At 44.3% G+C, this 19,835-nt stretch overlaps 1 protein-coding gene across 11 annotated transcripts in view; it reads left to right on the top strand.

Moving 5' to 3' along the window:
• The window catches only part of tango2 (transport and golgi organization 2 homolog (Drosophila)), a 281,648-nt gene that overhangs the window by 51,850 nt on the left and 209,963 nt on the right, over positions 1-19,835 (top strand). For 9 of the 11 annotated variants that reach the window (XM_063074129.1, XM_063074128.1, XM_063074127.1 and 6 more), the window contains exon 2: positions 7,312-7,389. The exons of the other annotated variants lie outside the window; for them this stretch is intronic. The gene's annotated coding sequence lies outside the window, so the exon portion shown is untranslated. The remainder of the gene's footprint in view (positions 1-7,311; positions 7,390-19,835) is intronic. 11 annotated transcript variants of the gene reach the window in all.

Below are 19,835 nucleotides of genomic sequence, written 5' to 3'. Positions count from 1 at the left end.
ATCAACTAGGTTGTCAGTGACAAGCAATTTGAAGTACTTCTAGTGGGACTGGAGAAAATTGCATGGAAGGCATTCAAGGATGTTGTTGAAAATTTTCTTGGCAACTACAGGGCACCAAACTATGTGCAGCTGGTTGACAACATTCTTCAAGCATACAAAACCATAAAATGCAATAAATCACTAAAGATTCATTTTCTGTATTCTCATTTAGACTTCTTTCCTGCCAATCTTGGTGCTGTCAGAGACCAGCATGGTGGTAGGTTTCACCAGGACACTGTGGTCATGGAGAAACGGTATCAGAGCAACTGGATACAAGTTGCAAATACAGTCAGCAAGTGCTGACTGATTATTGTTGGACATGTAAGCAAGAGGCTTCAGACAATGAGTACAAATGAAAATCATCAACAAAACATTTTTATCTTAGTTGAATTATTGCAAAGCATTAGCACCATTATGCAATTAAACACGTTATATCCATATTCCTGTGTGATACAACTAGTCTGAAATTATATTTGTATTCAGCTTCAGGCAGTCTATCATAAACAAAAAAAAATTGTTGTCTAGTGTTGTTATCTTCCAACTACTAAGGGACAACTAGCAACCTAGGGAAGAATTCTGTTGGTACCCTCAAGGACATTCTGCAATACTCTCCAGATTTCTCTGTATTCAAGAACCTTTCCATAAAGCCTTGGCCTTTGTCTGGAGCCTTCCCAGGAGGACAGTCAGGCAGAGAAGATGGAGGAGATGGATAGATGCAAAGAATGATAGTCTATTCTCTGGATAAACTACTGGGCAACATCAAGTGTCTGTTGTCTGGAGTATACAGCGAAGTATGAAGCTATGAGTCTATTCTAGTTGCAACAATCCACATTGCTAGATGGGTAACAAAAACACAGTGGGTTTTGATTAATCAGGGCTGGTACATTTTGGCCCAATAAAGTGACTGCCCCAATTAACCGAAGTTTCACAGAAATAGTTAAAAAAGTATATTAAAAAAAGACAAACTACTGTTTAACTGAATAAGAAATTATTTATCTACAGTGCCTATAAAACATATTCACCCCACCAGAAGTTTTTTTTGACACTGATCAACAGAAAAAGACTCTTTCATGTCAAAGTGAAAACAGATCTCTACAAAGTGATTAAATTAATTACAAATAGAAAGCACAAAATAATTGTTGCATAAGTATTCACCCCCTTTAATATGATACACCAGATTATCACTGTTGTAGCCAATTGGCTCTAGAATAATTAGTTAAATAGGGATCACCTGTGTGCAGTCAAGGTGTTTTAACTAATTGTAGTAAAAATACACCTGTATCTGGAAGGACAACTGCTGGTGAGTCAGTATCCTGGCAAAAACTACACCACGAAGACAATAGAACACACGTAGCAACTCTGCGAAAAGGTTATTGGAAAAACACAAGTCAGGAGATGGATGCAAGAAAATCTCCAAGTCACTGAATATTCCTTGGACTACAATTAAGTCAATCGTCGAGAAATGGAAAGAATATAGCACAGCTGTAAATCTGCCGAGATCAGGCCATCCTCAAATACTGAGTGACCATGCAAGAAGGGGACTAGTGAGGGAGATCACCAAGAGACCTCCAACAACTCTGGAGGAGTTACAAGCTTTAATTGCTGAGATGGGAGAGACTGTGCAGACAATATTGCCCAGGTGCTTCACCGGTCACAGCTTTATGGGAGAGTGGCAGAGAGAAAGCCACTGTTGAAACAAACGCACATGAAATCTCGGCTAGAATTTGCCAGAAGGCAAGTCAGCTGGAAGAAGGTTCTGATGAAACCAAAAGTGACCTTTTCAGCCATTAGACTAAAAGCTGTGTTTGGCATAAGCCAAACACCGCACATCACCAAAAAAACACCATCCCTACCTTGAAGTATCGTGGTAGCTGCATCATGCTGTGGGGATGCTTCACTGCAGCAGGCCCTGGAAGGCTTGTGAAGGTAGAGGGTAAAATGAATGCAGCAAAATACAGGGAAATCCTAGAGTAAAACTTGAAGCAGTCTGTAAGAGAACTGTGACTTGAGAAGATTTGTTTTCCAGCAAGACAAACACCCCAAGCATAAAGCCAAAGCCACACAGGAATGGCTTTAAAAAAAAACTACGTTAAAGTCCTGGAGTGGCCAAATCAGAGTTCAGACCTCAATCCAACTGAGAATTTGTGTCTGGACTTGAAAAGGGCTGTTCACTCATGATCTCCATGTAATCTGACGGAGCTTGAGCAGTTTTGTAAAGAAGAATGGGGGAAAATTGCAGTGTCCAAATGTGCAAAGCTGATAGAGAACCATCCACACAGACTCAAGTCTATAATTGCTGCCAAAGGTGCATCTACTACAAACCCCATTTCCAGAAAAGTTGGGATATTTTCCAAAATGCAATAAAAACAAAAATCTGTGATGTGTTAATTCATGTGAACCTTTATTTAACTGACAAAAGTACAAAGAAAAGATTTTCAATAGTTTTATTGACCAACTTAATTGTATTTTGTAAATATACACAAATTTAGAATTTGATGGCTGCAACACATTCAACAAAAGTTGGGACAGAGTTAAAATAAGATTGAAAAGTGCACAGAAAAGTCATGCTACTGTGACAATTATAGCCACCTGGGCTTGGGAGTACTTCGAAAAACCATTGTCACTCAACATAGTCCGTCGCTGCATCCAGAAATGCAACTTGAAACTGTATTACGCAAGGAGGAAGCCATACATCAACTCTATGCAGAAACACCAGTGAGTTCTCTGGGCCCGAGCTCATCTCAGATGGACCGAAAGACCGTGGAACCGTGTGCTGTGATCAGATGAGTCCACATTTCAGCTAGTTTTCAGAAAAAATGGGCGTTGAGTTCTCCGTGCCAAAGATGAAAATGACCATCCAGATTGTTATCAGGGAAAGGTGCAGAAGCCAGCATCTGTGATGGTATGGGGGTGCATCAGTGCCCACGGCATGGGTGAGTTGCATGTATGTGAAGGTACCATTGACTCTGAGGCGTATATTAGGATTTTAGAGAGACATATGTTGCCATCAAGGCGACGTCTCTTCCCGGGACGTCCATGCTTATTTCAGCAGGACAATGCCAGACCACATTCTGCACAGGCTACAACAACGTGGCTTTGTAGACACAGAGTGCATGTGCTTGACTGGCCTGCTGCCAGTCCAGATCTATCTCCTATTGAAAATGTATGGTGCATCATGAAGAGGAGAATCAGACAACGGAGACCACAGACTGTTGAGCAGCTGAAGTCTTATATCAAGCAAGAATGGACAAAATTTCCAAATGCAAATCTACTGCAATTAGTATCCTCAGTTCCAAAACAATTAAAAAGTGTTATTAAAAGGAAAGGTGATGTAACGCAATGGAAAACATGCCTCTGTCCCAACTTTTGTTGAGTGTGTTGCAGCCATCAAATTCTAAATTTGTGTCTGTTTACAAAATACAATTAAGTTGGTCAGTAAAACTACTGAAAATCTTTTCTTTGTACTTTTGTCAGTTAAATAAAGGTTCACGTGAATTAACATATCACAGATTTTTGTTTTCATTGCATTTTGGAAAATATCCCAACTTTTCTGGAAATGGGGTTTGTAGATACAGACTTAAAGGGGGTGAATACTTATGCAATAAATTATTTTGTGTTTTATATTTGTAATTTATTTCGATCACTTTATTAGAGATCCATTTTCACTTTAACAAGAGCGGATCTTTTTCTGTTGATCGGTGTCAAAAAAAGCCAAATTAAATCCACTAATTCAATTTTGTAAAACAATAAAACATGAAAACTTCCAAGAGGAATGAATATTTTTATAGGCCCTGCAAATGCAAGCCAGAACAAATTAGAACACCGCCACTATTACTACAGTACTATAAAACCATGTATTAGTTCATAATGGTGACTGATAGAGGAATTCATTGAGTGCGTGCTGGTGTGTTCTTTTGATTGACTGTAATTGAACAAAATCAACACAGACACCTGGTGCAGACAATGGACTGCCTTCATTGCCTTCCGGTATGAAGTAATGTTGTAATGCAACAATAAATTTTCTGACATCCTGTGAGTCACTAACTCAGGTTCAGTTGTGTTATCCTCTTGACTTTCCTTGTCTTCTGATTCCCTGCCTTGGTGTTTTGATGATTACATCCCCTAAGCCTTCATTTTCGTTGTAACATTCAAGATGATTGTTGATACCTTCAAATTCTGCGTACTTCATCTCATTTTCACTCCTGCCCATTTCCAGCATTTCCAAGCCTGAATTCTTGAAACCACAGTGAGCAAAACAGTTCTGCATTGTATTGCTGCTTATTTTTCACCAGCTGTCACTGCAAAACTATACTAAGTGTAAAAGGTTAACCGTTGCACTTATGTCCTTGGCTGTTGAAGAAGATGTCAACTTCCCGAGATGCAACGTCTTTAAAATTTTTTATGATTCCCATATCCATTGGCTGCACCAAAGACGTTGTACTGGCAGGCAGTAATGCCAGCTGGATGTTTCTCAGGCATTCTACATTAGGGTGTGCTGCACAATTATCAGCAAGCAGAAGAATTTTGCTTGTTTTCTGCTATGGCTCCATATCCCAACTCATAAGCTATTTCTTGACAATTTCAGAATTCATCCATGCATTCTTATTAGCATCATACACAATTGGTAAAATATCCATTCTTAGCCCCTTAAAATATCAAGGTTTAATGCTTTTCCCAATAGCCAACAATTTCTTTATCAGTTCCTGATGTATTTGCACAACACAGCAGAGTTGTGTGATCCATTGCTTTCTTTGAACCTGATAGCGTTGCATGTTTGTAGCAAAGGGAACCATCTAGTGTGGTGTGATTTTAAAAAAAGGCCTGTTTCATTGGCATTGTAGATATCATCTGTACAAAATTATTGAAGTAAGTCGGAGAGTTTTGTGGATTTCTGTGGTTTTTTCACTTGGAGCATCAGCACTGCCTTTCTCGCCATGTATTTTCTTGAATTTAATGCGGTGTCTGCATTTCCATCGAGAAAATCAACTAATCGTTGATTTAAAAATCTTTGTAACCTGCTTCTTAGCTAGCTCCTCTGACTTGTTTTTAAACACTGGTCTACTGACATGCACACCTCATTCAGTTACAACAGAAAACCATTGATTGAGGGCCTCTTCAACATCTGGATCCTTACCTTCACACTTTCATTTTTGGGATGTTCTCTGTTGTCCCTCACATAATGCCCAATCTTCTCGCAATTTATCTTGTTATGTATCAAGCGTGCAATTGTAGATTTCAACACTCTAGTTTTTCTGCCAGCTGACAATAAGTGGTGTGAGGATGATGACTTTTAATTTGGTCCAGTAGGGCAGCTTGGTCAAATCTTTTCATGGCATATTGGCAAGCATCTCAAAAATTTTTTATGAAATCAAAAATCACTGCTTTTGAATCAGCGTCCATTGACCCAAATGGATAATATAACACAAGTACACACAATTGACTCAACTGTTTGCTCTGAGCATGTGTCTAAAGGCCACACAAGCGTACATGGCTGACCATATCCTGCTCCAATGAAGTGACAGTGTCCCAAATAAATACAGAGAATCTTGGCTATTTTGTCAATTTGTTTTTGTTATTTAAGAGTTGCCCCAAATAAGAATCCGAATCAGGTCTATTATCACTGGCAGGTGACATAAAATTTGTTAACTGAGCAGCAGCAGTACAATACAATACATAATATAGAAGAAAAAAAACAAAATAAAAGAATAATAAATAAAATCAATTACAGTGTTCGTCCATCGTCGACGTCAGTGAGAACCTCGACACTACTATGATGGCGTCGAGACTGGCGCGTGATTTGGATTTAAGTGAGTGAGAGTTACACAAATTTACAATATTAAATAGATTAAAAATTGTGCAAAAAACAGAAATACTATATTTTAAAAATGTAAGGTAGTGTCCAAGGTAGTGTCCATTTAGGAATTGGATGGCAGAGGGGAAGAAGTTGTTCTTGAATCATTGAGTGTGTGCCTTCAGGCTTCTGTGCCTCCTACCTGATGGTAACAGCCCTGGGTGCAGGAGGTCCTTAATAATGGATGCTGCCTTTTTGAAACACCACTCCTTGAAGGTGTCCTGGGTATTTTGTAGGCTAGTACCCAAGATGGAACCGACTAAATTTACAACCCTCTTCAGTTTCTTTCGGTCCTGTGCTCCCCACCGCCCCCATACCCGACAGTGATGCAGCCTGTCAGAATGCTCTCCACAGTACATTTATAGAAGTTTTTGAGTGTATTTGTTGACATACCAAATCTCTTCAGACTTCTAATGAAGTATAGCTGCTGACTTACCTTCTTTATAACTACATCGATATATTGGACCAGGTTAGATCCTCGCAGATCTTGACACCCGAGAACTAGAAAATGCTCACTCTCTTCACTTTTGATCACTTTATGAGGATTGGTATGTGTTCCTTTGTCTTACCCTTCTGGAAGTCCACAATCAACTCTTTCATCTCAACTGCTTCGATTAACTGATGGCCCAATTAACCAGAATCCATTGTATTCAAAAATCGTTCCGTGTTCTTTTCTGATTCAGTAGCAAGACGTATCTGCAGACAAATGAAGCACTGTACATATGTTAAAAGTTATAATAAATTAGTAGAGTTATGCAAAGAATAAAGTGAAGAAAGAAAAATGGTTAACAAAGTAGTAATAGAGACAAAATAATACTTGTCAACTAATCACTAACCACACCACACAATATACTGCCAGAGGGAAACACAGGTGTCTGGCAGCTTTTCCAGTCTCTTTTCTCTTCTCTTCTTTTCTCTCCCTCTCCCTCTCCCTCGACTTGTGGTTCCCTCTGGCAGTATATTATGTGGCATGGTTTAGTGACTATTTTTAAGTGCAAAAATGGGATGTGGGAATGTTTTGAAAAAGCACAAGGAAACCAGTCCACAGCCATGTTTTGAGAACTTAGTGTAAGTCTCAGTCTACAGCCTAGATCATGGTGAAAAACATGTTTGCCTGGGAAGGTATTAAGAGTCAGAGGTTGTGAAGGGTATTAAAGAAAGGGACAATTTCTTTGTGTGGATGGGATCTTCTGTAAGTCTGGGTTGTGACTAGTGCGAAGAGCTCGAGATAACGCAAGGACATCAAGAGGGTGAGAGAGACTGGAAAAACTGTCAGACACCTGTGGTTGCCTTTGGCAGTATATTGTGGCTTAGGAATTGGTTGACAGAACCATTTTTTCTTTCTGTATTTTATTCTTTGTACAATTCTATAATAATTTCTATAACCTTTAACATGTGTACAATGCCTCCTTTATTTGCAGATACCTCTTGCTGCTGAATCAGAAACGAGCAGGAGTGAATTTTAAAGCTGAATAATTGTGGACTTCAGAAAGAATAAGGTGAGGGAACACACCCCAGACCTTATAGAGGGATCAGAAGTGGAAAGAATGAACAATTTCAACTGCCTGGGTGTAAATATTTCTGAGGATTTATCTTGGCCTTTTCTCCCTGGAGTAATGGAGGATGAGAGGTGACCTTGTAGAGGTGTATAAGATGATGAGAAGTATTGATCGTGTGGATAGCCAGAGTCTTCTTCCCAGGGCTGAAATGGCTAACATGAGAGGGCACAGTTTTAAGGTGCTTGGAAGTAGGTACAGAGAAGATGGCAGGGGTAAGTTTTTTATGCAGAGAGTGGTGAGTGCATGGAATGGGCTGCTGGCGACAATGGTGGAGGCGGATACAATAGGGTCTTTTAAGAGACTCTTGGATAGGTACATGGAGCTTAGAAAAATAGAGGGCTATGGGTAACCCTAGGTATTTTCTAAAGTAAGTACATATTTGGTACAGCATTGTGGGCCAAATGGCCTGTATTGTGCCCTAGGTTTTCTATGTTTCTATATCGATGCACCTGCAAAGAATGCACGATAGCAGCTATATTTCTTTTGGAGTTTGAGGAGATTTGGTATGTCATCAAAAACACTCGCAAATTTCTACAGATGTACCGTGGTGAGCATTCTAACTGGCTGTGTCACTGTCTGGTATGGGAGGGGATGGGTGGTCCACTACACAGGATTGAAAGAAGCTGCAGAAAACTTTGAATTTCATTACGGGCACTAATCTCTGCAGTATACTTAATTACTATAATTCTGTTTTTATTGTTATGTATTGCATTTTACTGTTGCCGCAAAAACAACAAATTTCACGACATAATGCTGGTGATAGTAATTCTGATTCTGAAATATTTTTGTTACACTAGCATCTCTGGATGGTTGGAAAATCCAGACTAAAGCAGGTGGGCAATGGATTGATCCTCGCTGCAGAGAATGAATATTGTTAATTCACTGGATTCTCTTCGGGATCTGCCCTGTTTGGCTGTTGCTGGGTGAGATGGAGGTGTTTCAAAGTGAAATGAGTCAGTGTTGAGCCAGCAGGTCCTGGGCCTGAGGACAAGGAATGACTGATTGAAGCACCGGGCCAGATTGAAAAGGTGGAGGAAGAGCTGAATTGAGACAGCAGGGCCCATGCATGGGAGCATACAAAAGCAGTAGAGCGGCTCCAAGAGTGAGGAACAACCTGAGGTTTGTTGATTTAAGTGAAAAGATCAGTGTGCCAGGGCCAGAGGACAGGGATAGGCCAGTGTTCATCTCGCTGCTCGCAAGGCTTACTTGTCTCTACGCCTAACTGAGTCTGTGGCCAGCAACTAACGGCTCCTGGGCTGACTGCATTGGACTGGCTTCATGGCTGTCGCTTCCACAAACTTCAATTCTGAATGTTATTTGCTAACATCTTTTTGTTTGCATGCTTTTTTTTCATTGTTTGTTGTTTTTTTAATGGCTTCAATTGTGTTTCTTTGTTTTGTGTCTGGCTATAAGAAGAATCTCAACGTATATAATATACATACTCTGATAATAAATGTACTTTGAACTGTCTTTTATCATTCTACAAGATAGTCAAGGACTTGGAACCTGTCACTTTTTCAGAATTAATAACTCCAATGGGAAATAGAAAGTTCTATCCTTCTGAGGCCTAACATTTTACCAAATCTGCATGTTCCTTTGAAATTATTCAGCTTGAATCAATGCTTGAATATTTCTTAATTATTGTCAAGCTTTGCACCACTTCAAGTAAGAGTAAATACCACATGACAATTTGTGGCAAATACCACAAGACAATCCCATATAATCTATTCACTGGTGGCCCAGCCGTTTCCATGGTTACTGCTGGTAGAGAGGTACTTATGGCTAACACTGTAAATGTCAGCTCCAGCTCTCCATATCCTCTTGGTACGTGACCTTTTTTTAGGTTGAGTAGTAGTCTTCGGAATCCCACTATAAGGCAGATGAGGAATTTCAAGCTAATTGGTAGTGAAAGAAAAGGTACTGAAATTCTGAGAAAAGAGGGCACTTCCTTGATCCTGCATGCCACTGATGTTTTCCAGCTACCTGGCATCTAATGGGAGGCGGGGGTCAGCAGCTGGAGTAACTCAGGTCACTGTGCACCATTATGACTTTAAGACCCAGTTAGCTCCACATCAGCTTTTTTAAAATTTGGAGATACTGCACCAATATTCATTGCATAATCACGGGACAATTTATAATAACCAATTAACCTGCCAACTGGTATGTCTTTGGACTGTGAGAGGGAACTGGAGCATCCAGAGGAAACCCATGCACACACAGAAAGGAACATACAAACTAGCTTACAGACAATGCCAGAATTGAATGCTGAACTCTGGCGCCCCTGAGCTGTAATAGTGTCACACTAACCGCTATGCTATCATGATTGTTGCCACCTCCCTGAACAGCAATAGCCTGACCCCATTTGCTAACAATCTTGTCTTGAGAGGTACCTGTCTATATGAGCATCCCAAAATGTCAACTGTTTATTCCTCTCCATAGATCAGGAGTTCTCAATCTGGGCTCCCTGGACCCTTCGGTTAATAGTAGGGGTCCATGGCGTAAAAAAGGTTGCGAACCCCTGACTTAGATCCTGCCTGACTTATTGAGTTCTTGTTTACCTATCACCTCACATCTTGTTCTCTTTCCTGTCCCTCCACCTTCTTATTCTGGCTTCTTCCCCCTTCCTTTTCAGTCCTGATGAAGAGTCTCTGTCCAAAACGATGGCTATTTGTTCTTCTCCATAGATGCTGCCTGACTTGTGAAGTTCTTGCAGCATTTTGTGTGTGTTTCTTTTTTTCTGCTCCCTGGTGATGGCAAAGGTTTATTTGGACTAGATGGAGAATCCAGTGGATCAGATTTTGTCTGCCTTCAGCTGCTAAACTGTGGGCATGTTGGTGTTGAGGTGCCCACCACTTCCTGACCACACACTCTTAAGAAAGGTTAGATAAGGAACATCGTTTGCTCTTTGGCATCTCTGACACAGGTTGGACAATGTGCTAAGTGTAGTCGCGCGCAAATATGCTACTAAAGAAACACGCGGAGGCAGAGAGAGCTGAACTCAGAATGCCTTTATCGATTCAAAATCGTGCGCTTAAATCTCCCTGCGACCCGCGGGGCGGACGTGACGTCAGACTGTCCCTGGAAGGTCTGCCCCAAGCGGGTAGTTCCAAACGCGCTACCGCGTGCCTGCCCACAGCTCCCGATGGTGGTTCGAGTCCCACGTGTGCACCCCCCCCCCAGAAACGTCCACTGGGGGAGTGGAGCCCCCAGTCTGTGTGGCTTGCCTGGGTGGCCGGCCTCGCCAGCGTAGTGCGGGTACCCTCACTGGTTGCTCAATGTCCAAGTGCACTGGTAAAAGTCTCTTCCCAGCCACCCACCTCCACGACACACGTGGTTCCGTTGTGCTGGATCACCTTGAAGGGTCCCTTGTATGGCCGCTGTAGAGGTGACCTGTGCATGCCCCTGCGAATAAAAACATACTCACAGTCTCAGAGGTCTTTAGGGGTGAAGGATGGCGTGGGACCATGCCTGGAGGTCGGGACCAGTGCCAGGGTCATTACCTTGTCCCGCAGCCTCATTAGCACTGCTGCTGGAGTTTCTTCAGAACCTTGGGTTCCGAACTCACCTGGGACCGTCAGGGGGGGGCGCCGTAGACCAGTTCCACTGAGGAGGTGTCCAGGTCCTCCTTGGGGGCTGTGCGGATGCCCAGTAGGACCCAGGGAAGCTCATCTGTCCAGTTGGGGCCCCTGAGGTGTGCCATCAGGACGGACTTGAGATGCTGGTGGAATCGCTCTACCAAACCGTTGGACTGGGGATGGTACGCTGTGGTGTGATGCAGCTGGGTGCCCAGGAGCTGAGCTAGTGCTGTCCACAAATCGTGAACTGCAGCCCTCTATCAGAGATGATGTCCCTTGGAGGCCAAACCTGGCGATCCAGTTTGCAATGAGCGTCCTGACGTAGAACTCAGTGGACATGTCTGCGAGTGGTACGGCTTCCAGCCATCTGGTGAACCTGTCTATCGTGGTAAAGATATACCTGGTGCCCCGGGAGACTGGCAGGGGGCCAACGATATCCACGTGGATGTGTTGGAACCTTCTGTGCGTCGGCTGGAACTGCTGGAGGGGAGCCTTCACATGCTGCTGGACTTTGGCGGTCTGGCAGTGTACGCAGGTCCTGGCCCAGTGTCTGACCTGTTTGCGCAAACCGTGCCAGACGAATCTGTCCGCTACCAGCTTGATGGACGGGTGGGCCAGGTCATGCAGCGCATCGAACACCCGGCGCCCCCATGCTGCTGGTACCACAGGTTGGGGTTTGCCAGTAGACATGTCGCACAGGAGTCGATCTGCTGCCGGGCTGATGGAGACGTCCTCCAACTAGAGCCCCGAAACGACGGTGCAGTAAGCCGAGATCTCGGTGTCCGACCGTTGTGCTTCTGCCAGTGCTGCGTAGTCTATTCCTGAGGACGATATGCCTACTGAGTGGAGGCAGGGGCGAGACAGTGTGTTGGTGACGTAGTTGTTCTTCCCTGCGATGTGGCGGACGTCCGTGGTGAATTCTGAAATAAAGGACAGGTGCCTCTGCTGCCAAGCCGACCATGGGTCCGATACCTTGGCCAGTGCGAAGGTGAGGGGCTTGTGGTCTGTATACACAGTGAACTCCCTTCCCTCGAGGAAGTACCGGAAATGCCGGACAGCCAGGTAGAGCCCTAGCAACTCTCTGTTGAAAGTGTTGTACTTCACTTCTGGTGGCTGTAGGTGCCGGCTGAAGAAAGCGAGTGGTCGCCACTGGTCCTCGACGAGCTGCTCCAGGACTCCGCCGACTGCTGTGTCGGAGGCGTCGACTGTGAGTGCCGTGGGTACATCGACTCTTGGGTTTGCTGGCATGAACTGATATAAAAGTTGACCATCCTACGAACTCCAGCAGGCCCTTGACCGTGCTGGGCTTGGGGAACTGGCAGATGGCCTGGACCTTGTCCAGTAGGGGAACTGTGCCATGTCGGTTGACTCTGTGGCCCAAGAAGTCGATCTCCGTCAGCCCGAACTGGCACTTTGCCGGATTGATTGCCAGTCCGTGGTTGCTCAGGCGTTGGCAGAGCTGGCGCAAATTTGACGTGTTCTTGGTGCGAACTGCTGGCCACCAGGATATCGTCCAAGTAAATGAAAACGAAATCCAGACCGCGTCCCACCGAGTCCATGAGCCTTTGGAAAGTTTGGGCTGCATTCTTGAGACTGAAAGGCATCCTCAGGAATTCGAACAAGCCGAACGGGGTGATGAGGGCTGTCTTGGGCACGTCGTCGGGGTGCACTGGGATCTGATGGTATCCCCTGACCAGGTTGATTTTTGAGAAGATGGTCGCTCCGTGCGGGTTCGCCGTGAAGTCCTGGATGTGGGGTACCGGGTATCTCCGGCGGTTGTGTCATCGTTGAGCATTCTGTAGTCTCCGCAGGGCCTCCATCCTCCTGCGGACTTGGGCACCAGGTACAGCGGGGATGCCCACCGGTTGTCTGAGCAGCGTGCGATTCCCATCTCGTCCATCTTACGGAACTCCTCCTTGGCGAGGTGGAGCTTGTCGGGTGGGAGCCTGCGAGCTCGGGCGTACAGCAGCGGTCCTTACGTGGGGATGTGGTGCTGCACACTGTGCTTGGGGTCGGCCGTGGAGAACTGCGGGGTGACTATGGAGGGGAATTCCGCCAACACCCTGGTGAATTCGTTACCCGAGAGGGTTAGGGAATCCAGATGGAAGGCCGGTAGCTTGGCTTCTCCGAGCTGGAAAGTCTGGAACGTCTCAGCATGGACCAAACACTGCCCTTTTAGGTCAACCAGGAGGCAGTTGGCTCATAGGAAATCTGCCCCTACTAGTGGCTGTGACAGCACTGCCAACGTGAAAGTCCAAGTGAAATGGCTGGACCCTAAATGCAGTGAGATAGTTTGCGGGCTGTACGTCCGAATACTGGTGCCATTTGCAGTGGTGAGTTCGGAGCCTGGGACCGCGTTACGAGTATCCATGTTCGAGCGGGGAGAGTATGCTGACTTCGGCCCTGGTGTCTACCAGGAAGCGCCGCCCGGACTGTCGGTCCCAGAGGTACAGGAGGCTGTCTCGGTGGCCAGACGTCGTAGCAATTAGCGACAGTTGGCCCCAGCGTTTCCCGGAAAAGCACATGGTGGACGGCAGCAGCGCGCGCCTGAACCCCATCTTTGGTGATAGAAACACCATTGTTCCGAACTTTGGTCTTTTTCCCCCGTGGGTCTTGACGGCTTCAGTTGCGGGGCCTGGGCTTTGGGGCGCGCGATTGTGGCTAGGCCAATGGAGGCTGCTCCACGTTGCTTCTCTGCCAAAGGACATCGGCTTTAGCCGTGACCCTGTGTGGGTCGCTGAAATCCTCGTTCGCGAGGAGGAGGCGAATGTCCTCTGGCATTTGCTCGAGGAAAACTGTTCAAATAAAAGGCACAACTTACGGCTGTCCAGGAACGCCAGCATATTATTCATGAGCTCGGATGGCGTGCGGTCGCCCAGGCCGTCCATGTGTAGGAGCCGCGTGGCCCCTTCGTGGCGGGAGAGTCCAAAGGTACAGATCAGGAGCGCCTTAAGCTTAGTGTACCTGCCTTCCGTTGGTGGCTGGTGTAGGAGGTCGATGATCCGGCCTGCAGTCTCCTGGTCGAGCATGCTAACCACGTAGTAGTACCGCGTGGCATCGGCTGTAACATCTCTGATATTGAACTGGGCCTCAGCCTGCTCGAACCAAACATGGGGCTGAGTGGCCCAGAAAGTCGGGAGCTTCAGCAAGACCGTGCTCTGCGAGTTGCTCGAACTCATGGCTGGTGGCTGAGTTGCCAGCTCCAAGTGCCGTCTGGAACGTCGGGGTCACCAATGTAGTCGTGCGCAAACGCGCTACTAAAGAAACACACGGAGGCAGAGAGAGCTAAACTCAGAATGCCTTTACTGATTCAAAATCGCGCACTTAAATCTCCCCTCCCATGGGCCCCTGCGACCCACAGGGCGGACATGATGTCAGACTGTCCCCGGAATGTCCGCCCCGAGCGGGTAGTTCCAAATGCACTACTGCGTGTCTGCCCGTAGCTCCCGATGGCGGTTCGAGTCCCGTGTGTGCGGGCTGTTTGACATCTCTAACACAGGTTGGACAACGTGCTAAGTATGTTAACGTGTCTCTACACAGACTTCTTGTGTATCCATCCAGAGCAGAAATTTGTCCTTGGTGAAGGAGCTTCCTTATCCCTCTTATATAACTTCCAACGGAGTAAGATGGAGCCAGTAAACAACACGACCAAAGGCAATGTCCTTCAGACAGTTCACAAAATTACTTCTTTTACTACTACTTCTTTCAAATATGATTCTGCTACTATTGGAATCTGTGATTTACATTTTGATGGTGTGTTTTTGGGCCAATTGAGCAATCCGGCACTTTGCTGTCTCCGCGGGAGTTCAGTGAGGTTTCAAGTGGAGTGAGCAGCTTGGAGATGGAGTCCGAGCCCTCAGTTGACTTCATTTCTCATTCATCACACTGATTAAAGCGTTGAGCAAGATTGAAATCACTGAGGATGAGAGTGGGAGGTGAGCGGGTACTCACTGTCTGCCTGCATTTGACTGATAGTGCCAGATTCTAGAGCTTTGGGCAAGGTTTAATCAAAGCAGTTTGTGAATTGAACTCTGTAGTTCATGTAATGATACGTTTCTGGTTTCTGATTACTCCTTTTTTCATTGCTATTTTATGTAATTTTGACCAGGGCGGACTAGCTCTGCAGCCTGCAGTCAATGAATGACACAGAGCTAAATTGAATTGAACTTAACTAAACTGAACATTCCTGGATTGTTTCAATGACTGTGTGGTTTGATTGTTTTTATATTCTAGTTTTTTTTCCCTTTTTTTGCCGTTTGCACGATTTGTTTTTCTTTGTGCATTTGGTATTTGATATTTTCTTTGAATAGGTTTCATGGTATTTCTTTGTGGGAAGATGAATCTCAGGGTTGTACACAGCAAGCGTACTTTGTTAATAAAAGTACTTTGAATCTTTGAATATTCAACTACGTGCTATTGCCAACTGTCTTCCTGTGTGAAAGAATTACTTTTTTTAATCTAACGGCCTTGCAGTGCATGTATCTGAGATAGTGATGCTAGATGGAGTGATGCGGTAATATCATTGTATTGTTTTGCAGGAGGTTGGTTAAATAGGTGCAGTGAGTGGGTATTTACTCCTGTGGGTCTGCAGTAGTGAAGACCAGACAAAAAATATTGACAAGGACATTGCACTATTTTGGAGGAATGTTAAAAAATTCTGCACGCCTTCATAAAGAGTTCATTGTTATTCATTGTTGGCATATTTTATTGGTTCTGGAATGTGTGGCAACACTTGCGAGCTGCCCCCAGCACACACTTTATATGTTGTATTAGTTGTTACCACAAATGACGCATTTCACAGTATGTTTTGATGTACATGTGACAAATAAATTAATCTGAATCTGTTATTTGTTCCGGAGGGATGTAAGGGGCCAGTTAAGGTGTCATATCTTTAGTGTCATATCCTTAATAGAAGGATGAGACCCTTGTTCCTGAAGGATCGATTATTTATTCATTTCCACAGATGCTGCCTGACCTGTTGAGTTCCTCCACTATTTAGTGTGTGTTGCTTTGAATATCCAGCATCTGCAGACTTTTTGTGTTTAGAATAAAAGGACGTCCCTTTGGCCAGAGCGTGGTGAATCTGTGGAATTCATTGCCACAGACAGCTGTGGAAGCCAAGTCAGTGGGAGTACTTAAAATGGAGGTTGATTGGTTCTTGATTAGTAGGGGTGTCGAAGGTTACAAGGAGAAGGCAGAAGAATGAGGTTGAGTGGGATAATCAGTTGTTCATGATGAAATGGCAGAGCAAACTCAACGGGCCAGATAGCTTAACTCTACTCCTATGTCTTATGGTCTTAGAATATATTCTCCAGTCCATTCCGGGTGGTGAGACCGAGGCAGACCTTATCCCAGTTTAAGAGGACCCACTCTTCAAGCTTGGTATGCCTTTGCCACAAGCTAGAATTTTCCTGGGAGAGCCTGTTGGTGATTATACCCTATAACTCAATGGAGAAAGCTCAAAGCAAAACGCAATCATGATCTGACATGTATGAGTTTAGGTTGCTGTTACAAAGTTAATGAACTTTCATACGGTCAAATTACACTTGTGCTAAAATTGCAATTGGCAGCCATGATGCACGTGAATCAGTATAAGCAGGCACAACCTCACATCTACTTTAGCAAAGATGATTACTGATTTAATTTCAATGCTCAATTTCAACATTTCAAAGTTTAAATAGGTATGTGAATGATAGGGGTATGGAAGGATATGGTTCCTGTGGAGGTTGATGGGATGAGGCAGTTTAAATGATTCGGCATGAACTAGATGGGCCAAACGGTCTGTTTCTGTGCTGTATTTTTATATGACTCCTGGAACCTGGAGGTGTTGGACTCATCATTTCACAATGGTTGAATAAATATTACTAGCCAAATTCCACCTTCTACCACCAATCAGTCTCTACATCTCAATGCATCTCCAAATCCTTTATTAATTCGGAGAAGGTATCCCTCTTTATCATCACTTATACTGTGAATTCCAGATGATTCCTAATTGCTTTCAGTAGTTATTTTTGCCCTGTGATGTTTGACGAGGAACTTTAGGAATTGAGTCAACGTACATGACTCATTAGTATTTTCTAGCACAGTTGACAAACTGAAAGGCAGTTAGTCATAAACACAAGTGATTCTTCAGATGCTGGAAATCCAGAGCAACACGCACAAAATGCTGGAGGAATTCAGCAAGTCAGGCAGTATCTATGGAGGGGAATAAACAGTAGCCGTTTCAGCCTGAGCCCCTTTATCAGGGCTGGAAAGAGCTGGAGAAGAAGGAATCTGATAGGAGAGAAGAGTGGACCATGGAAGAATCAGATTGGAGTGGGGAGTGGACCATAGGAGATCTGACAGGAGAAGGGAGTAGACCATGGGAGAATCTGATTGGAGAGGAGAGTGCTCCTTTTTATCTTTTTCCATGGTCCATTCTCCTCTCCAATTAGATTTTTTCCCCAACTCTTTACATTTTCCACTGATCAACTCCCAGCTTCTTACTTCATCCCTCCTCCCCCACCTACTAAGCTTCCCCTATCACCTTCTAGCTTGTCCTCCTCCCCCTCACTTTCTTATTCTGGAATCTCCTCCTCCTTTTCCAGTCCGGATGAAGGGTCTTGGCATGAAACATCGACTGCTTATTCATTTCCATATTTGCTGCATTCTTTTTGTTCTGCTGTGAAAAGGCAGCCATTTAACTTCGGCATCAGGTTGTCAGTAATTTCTTTTTCCCAACTGGATATTGTCATGTTATGGGTATTTGTCATATAAATTGGTTGTCAAGATTTGAAAGGAATATGTGCGTTATAACTAATATTTACATGGGTCGTTCTGTGTTGTACAAAAATTTAGCAGCTTTGATGACATGGTGTTGCAGAATGTGTAATACTCAGGGCATTAGATAAAATAAATTTTTAGTTTAAATCAGTGTGTCATTAACAACTCCAATCTGTTGTGGGCTTTTCAACATAAGATTATTTCAGCACTGAAGGGTTTCATTTAGGTACCTCTATCTTAAGTGGCCCTTGGGGATTGAGGAAGGTCTGTTTCCACTGTAGTCCTGATGTGACACAGGTGGGACCCAGACATTAAAACAGATGGGATAGAAGGAGCCTGATGGGATAGGTGAGTAGCAGTCTGTGAGGTGATGTGTTCATTCCATCATATACCACAGACATCTTTGTGTTCCTTCATTTTTTGCCTTAAGGTTTTCAGCATCATATACTCCTACTCGTTCTCCTCTTCGAATGGCCATTGGCCATGCTTGCCCAGGATTCAGCAGGGATGTTGCATTTGAGAACATCCTTGAACCTTTTCCACATGTGTGTCTGGTTACCACTTGCTATGACAGAGTTTGGAATAGAGTATCTGTTCCAGGAATCTGTTTTTGAACTTGACTGCTACGAAGGGTAATTTGACCAATCAGCATAATTGTTCTGTGTCAGCATCAAATGTGCCTCTTATTTCCCCCCCATCCCCCATTATTTCTCCACAATCTTGTAAAGTCCTCGCTTCAAATACCTATCCAATTCCCTTTTGAAATCTGTACTTAAAAATCTAAATTCAGGCAGTGCATTCTGAGTTGTCACTACTATTTTTAGTTTTTTTTTTAATTTAAGTAGAAAGTTCTGTGATTGCTGGATCTTTGCTGAGTATTTTCAATGTGTGTCCCATGATTCTTAACTTTGTGCTCTTATGAAAACTATTTCTGTCAATTTGCCCTATTTAAATCAATCATGATTTTGTAAACCTTTGTCTTTGCTCCTTTTGGAATTCTTTGCTTCAGAAATAGTCTTGGGATTCCCTCATTAATCCTCCTCTCTGAAATCCTGCATCCTTGGGAACCAATAGACTCATAAAGCACAACAGTACAGAAACAGACTCTTTGGGCCATATCATCTGTGTCGAACCATTATTCTACCTAGTCCTATGAACTTCCATCTGGACCGTAGTCTTCTGTACCGCTCCCATCTACGTATTAATCCGAACCTGCAACCACCACTACCACTGGCAGCTTGTTCCACACTCTGAATGAAGAAGCTCAAACATGAGGAATTCTACAGATGCTGGAAACTCAAGCAACACACATCAAAGTTGCTGATGAACGCAACAGAGGGCGAAAAAGGAGAGTGAGAGTAAGAATGTGTGTATATAAATAAATAACGGATGGGGTACGAGGGGGAGGTGGGGAATTAGTGGAAGTTAGAGAAGTCGATGTTCATGCCATCAGGTTGGAGGCTACCCAGACGGAATATAAGATGTTGTTCCTCCAAGTTGGCCACACATTTTAATTCCACATCCCATTCACGTTCTGACATGTCTATCCACAGCCTCCTCTACTGTAAAGATGAAGCCACACTCAGGTTGGAGGAACAACATCTTATATTCCGTCTGGGTAGCCTCCAACCTGATGGCATGAACATCGACTTCTCTAACTTCCACTAATTCCCCACCTCCCCCTCGTACCCCATCCATTATTTATTTATATACACACATTCTTTCTCTCTCTCTCCTTTTTCTCCCTCTGTCCCTCTCACTATACCTCTTGCCCATCCTCTGGGTTTCCCCCCCCCCTTTTCCTTCTCCCTGGGCCTCCTGTCCCATGATCCTCTCATATCCCTTTTGCCAATCACCTGTCCAGCTCTTGGCTCCATCGCTCCCCCTCCTGTCTTCTCCTATCATTTTGGATCTCCCCCTCCCCCTCCCACTTTCAAATCTCTTACTAGCTCTTCCTTCAGTTAGTCCTGACGAAGGGTCTCAGCCCGAAACGTTGACTGTACCTCTTCCTAGAGATGCTGCCTGGCCTGCTGCGTTCACCAGCAACTT

The sequence above is a fragment of the Mobula hypostoma genome, chromosome 21, assembly GCF_963921235.1.
Source record: "Mobula hypostoma chromosome 21, sMobHyp1.1, whole genome shotgun sequence".
In the NCBI taxonomy this organism is placed as follows: domain Eukaryota; kingdom Metazoa; phylum Chordata; class Chondrichthyes; order Myliobatiformes; family Myliobatidae; genus Mobula; species Mobula hypostoma.
This window is presented reverse-complemented; position numbering and strand designations above follow the sequence as displayed.